Raw genomic sequence first — 4861 nt, 5'->3', positions numbered from 1 at the left:
ATATATATATTTCACTTATCCTTAAAAAATTCAAAATCAGACATGTTTGGCTGAAATAAAATCAAGAAACACAACCAAAACTCACTCACAAACCAAAAGTCTACAGAGGATTCAATTTTCCATGCAAAAAACCTGTTGAGTCACAATCTGCCTCCTTATCAATTCTAGTCATTAGCTGTAATTTGACCCATATGGTAGCTGGTCTTTCTAGAATTTGATGATAGCTTCATTTGTCTAAAAGTTTCTTTTCCAGCCTTTTCCTAACTGACACTGTTTGAGCACCCTCAGCATTTTGGTTACTCTAAAGTTTCAGCTCTGAGGGCAGATAGACCAGGTTTAAGTCCTAGCTCTGTCACTATCTTGGTTAAATCAGTTTCCAAAATTGTAAGATGGCATGAAGATAATGTAATGTAAGATAAGACAATCAAAGATAACAGCACAAGTGCTTAAGAGAGTGCCTAGCATGTGGTAAATGATAGCTACTATGATAACTTTAATGGTTATTAGTTATCTTTATCAATGTCCCTAGCCACAACACTCCAAGTGTAGTCTGACAGCTTGAAGTAGAGCTGAACTTTCACCTCCACTACTTTGTTCTGGTCAGAGTGTTTCCATTAATGCAATATGGGTGAGAGTGCAAGAAAACTCACATTTCTTAATGTTTAAATATCAACTTAAATTCAAATTAAATTCCTTTCAAATCTCCGACCTTGCCTAAAGCAGAATTTCAACCCTAGTTCATAATAGGGCTCCATCTCCCTCTATAGGGAGAAAATGAAGGTGGATCCTCTCATCTACAACATAACATGGTATATAATGGGAGCTGCATTGATCATGCCTTCATGAGTTTCAGGGGGCTTCCAGTAGTTGTTGTAGAGTGGGCCCACCTCTCAGCACCTTGGAAGTCTGCTATCTCCCCAAAGGAGCCACCAGGGAATATGGTCTTGCTTACCTTGTTTTGGATCCAAAGTCTTCTCTTTCCACCTGGACTGGGGATAAATACCTTGCATGCCTCTCTAGCCACCCTCAAACTTTGTCCCCAATTCCTCTGTTTTTTCACCAATCCTTGAAATAACCACTGCAAACACATCAGGCTTTCACAGAAAACTTTGACTTTAAGCCACGAACTTCAACCTGAAAGGGCAAAGCCCGACTCGTTGCTTGATATGGAGAGTAGGGATAGGATTATGTGGGGAAAACCAATAGCCCAAACTCACATGCAGTGTTGGCAGTCAAAGCATGTGCCCAAAGTCCCTTTTCACCGTGTACTCTTATTAAGAAGGGTTTATACATATTTTTAATCTTTTTTTATTGAGGTAAAATTCATAAAATGTAACTTTAACTATTTTAAAGTATACAGTTTAGTGGCATTTAGTACATTCACAATGTTGTCAACCATCACCACTATCTAGCTTCAAAACATTTTCATCACCCTGAAAGAAAAACCATTAAGCAACCACCAATTTGTTTTTGGTCTCTGTGGACTTACCTATTCTGGATATTTCCATATAAATGGAAGCATAGAATATATAGCCTTTTGTGAGTGGCTTTTTTTCTCTTAGCATAATATTTTTAAGGTTCATCCACATTGTAGCATATATCAATATTCCATTCCTTTGTGTGGATGAATAATATTCTATTATATATATATACCACAATTTGTTTAATCATTTATCTGTTAATGAACATTTGAGTTGTTTCCAACATTTGGCCATGATAAACAGTGCTGCTATACACATTCATGTACAAGAATTTGAATACTGACATACATTGGAGAACCCACAATAAAATGAGTCAATCTTTTTGCTCATGTTCAATTTGTAAACATCTGTGGAGTTCAATAAAGCAAAGAGCAATAAAATAAAGTATGCCTGTGTTAGTCCCTAGTTTTAGCTCTAGTGAGGACATTATATTTGTCTTGATTATTTTCCACATTGTAGATTTGGCTCAACTATCTTGTTCAGGAGTTCTCAATCTGTATGCACTTCATCTAGGGAGTTTTTTGAAAGTGTGTACTGGTACCTCACTCCAGAACAATTAAATCAAACCTTTAAAGGCTCCCCTAGTGACCCCACCCCACAGCTAGAGTGGAAAAGAACTGGCCTCCTGCCCAGGTTCTCAGATTTTACCACTCATCAGATTTGCTTGGAGGACTTGTAAAATGCAGATTGCTGAGTTTCTAGCTCGGTAAGTCAGAAATGGAGTGTGCACATTTGTATTTCCAATAAATTACTATGTAATGCTAACACATGGGGACCACACTTCGAAAATCACTGGCCTGTCACCCATCAGTGTTAGGGTGGGAGCATCAGAAACACATTGGAATGTCTATCAAATCATTCCTTCTCCTTATGTTATGCTCTGGTTGGAGATGGTGGCATGAGTATTTTAGAAAACTTTCCAGTTCATTTTGCTCACCTGCCTCTTCTCCCACTAGCAATAGAGAACCATTGTTTTGGCTTCCATGTCTTCTGGATACAGGTTCTACCATCCAACCCATTGTCAGTGCTGAGCTGATCGAGGAGGGAAGGTTTTGGCGGTAAGATGCCTAGTTGATAAAATACACAAGGAGCCAACATGAGGATGAGACTATAAGCCTTTGCTGCGGTGACAGCATGGCCTTATATAGGCCAGAGAACAATAGTGGCATTCCACCACACATGTGTGGTGCAGCAAGCTGATTCATTCTTACATAGCTGGGTGTAGGCACACTACTGTGTCTAATGTAACATGCCAGATCTGGGGTCATGTCCTTAGCCACGAACCTAGGTTGTATCAGCCAGACCTGTGGTCTACATTCCACTCCTACAGAACTGTGCCATGGGATTTGACCCAGAGGACATTACCTTGAACACACAATCCACAGCAACAGTATAAGGAACAACAGAACACCACCAGGCTATAGGCTATAAGGGCGAGGACAGCTATTGTCCACCTCCAGGAGGACCCCAAAGAATTCGATCAAGTTGTCAAGGGGTCTTATCCCAGGGCATGAATGGCTTAGACTTCAGCATCCATTTTCTGGAGGGCTACCTGTGCCTGGTTGGCATGATCAGGAATGTAGACACAGCATTCTACATGGAGTAAGGCACAGGTGCCACCCTGGGCAGCAGTTAGGAGGTCAAGGGCCATGTGGTTTTGCAGAACTACTTTCCGCATTTGCATAGTTTCATCCATCAAAAGGGTTATGGCCTGACACGTAGTGTTCAATGCCTGTGCTGTGTGTTGAGCTAAAGCTTCTAACTGTATTTCTACATCTATGGATCTCACCCCTGGAACGAATAACGTCAGAGGGTAGAACCATCGTGCCACCCATTTTTTTTGGTGATATACCAGATCCCAATTATGGGGCAATTAGAGTAAGGTGGATAATATGTGTCCACCTAAGTATGGACATCTCCAGGTATAACGACCGGTTCAGTCAGTGGACAAGTAGGGCCAGCCATAGTGCCTGCAGACCCAGAGATAACCTGCAGGTAACCAGTCGGTAGGCATTGTACTGACACAATATCACTCATTTCATCAGACCTTAGAAATGTTAGCAACAGTGGTGTTAGCACACATTTTAGGGAGTAGCCACCCCACGATATGGTTGGGCACAGATCTCACTTGCTCTATGCAGTGAAGGGCCTGTTCCTGCAATTCCACACGTTCTCCCACTAGCCATCCCCACCCACTGGAAATGGAATGGGGCCTATAAGGGGCGGGGGGTTGCGATGGTCATGTCAGAGTAGTTCTTCTATGGTCTCTTGTCACTGGTCCCATTCCGGTGTGGTGTTCCAGGTACGCAGCCACGTCCAGTTCTCAGCCGTGGCTGGAGTAAGGTGCCATGGCAGTCCCTTGGCTGCTTCCATTGGCAATTCAGCACACACCCAGCAGCGGGAAACATTGTGGACAGCAGCAAACACATGAGCCCAAGACACGACACTGATCCTTATTGTCAGCCTGGGCAATAGGACAGCAGACAAAAAGATCATTAGGGGCAAGCCCCATTTTTCCAGGAGGACACAAGCTATTTGCCCATCTTGAGATAGAAGGGTGGCCGGGAGAGGAGCTGCCCCTGGCCTGTGTTACCAAACAGTTTTCCAAGGACAGCAGGCCAGAGGTTCTCCACCAGCAATACAGTATAGAGAAGAATAGGTCAGAGGCTAAGGACAAAACTCCCTGTTAACAGAGAACTCTCAGCAGTCATTGGGAGTGACATTCACAAGAGTGTGGGCCAAACACAAATCCAGGGTTCTACCTACTACCCATTGTGTAAGCCCTATACAGGTAACGCAGGAGTCCCCAGGGCTCCACCAGGGCTACCCATGGCTCCTGCGTTACCTGTATAGTCCAAGGCCGTGAGCAGGTGGCCTGTTTACCTGTTGCCAAAGGTTCTGGGGCCAGCAAGAGCAAAACTCCTTGATAGGCCCAGGGCAAGAGCTGTTTAGCAGCGATGCCCGGGTGCACCTTGATAGCCTGAGGCTAGCCCGCCACAACTGGGTCAAGGAGGGACAATCCTATTTGCTGGGGTTGTTCATTCAACAGGCGTACAGCCTGTGGGAGGTTAGTGTACCAATGGCACCAGCCTGGGCCCAGGGTGCACAGTTTGTCTTTCAGTAAGCTATTGAATTGTTCTATCAATCCAGCTGCCTGTGGGTAATAAGGAACGTGTAACTGCCACTGCATGTCATCGGTGAGGGCCTAGGCTTGCACTTCTTGTCCTATAAAATGAGCGCCTCTGTCATTGGTGATTAATAAGGGCCAGCCATAGACGGCTGCAAGGTGTTCCAATGTGGTTACAGGATGGCATTGATCAGCAACGGCCACTGGCCATGCAAACCCCAGGCCGGTGGCCATGTCCACACCTGTGAACACA

This window comes from Pteropus alecto, unplaced genomic scaffold (assembly GCF_000325575.1).
Source record: "Pteropus alecto unplaced genomic scaffold, ASM32557v1 scaffold121, whole genome shotgun sequence".
NCBI classification, from domain to species: domain Eukaryota; kingdom Metazoa; phylum Chordata; class Mammalia; order Chiroptera; family Pteropodidae; genus Pteropus; species Pteropus alecto.
The sequence above is the reverse complement of the archived record's forward strand: the minus strand, read 5'-3'. Positions refer to the sequence as shown.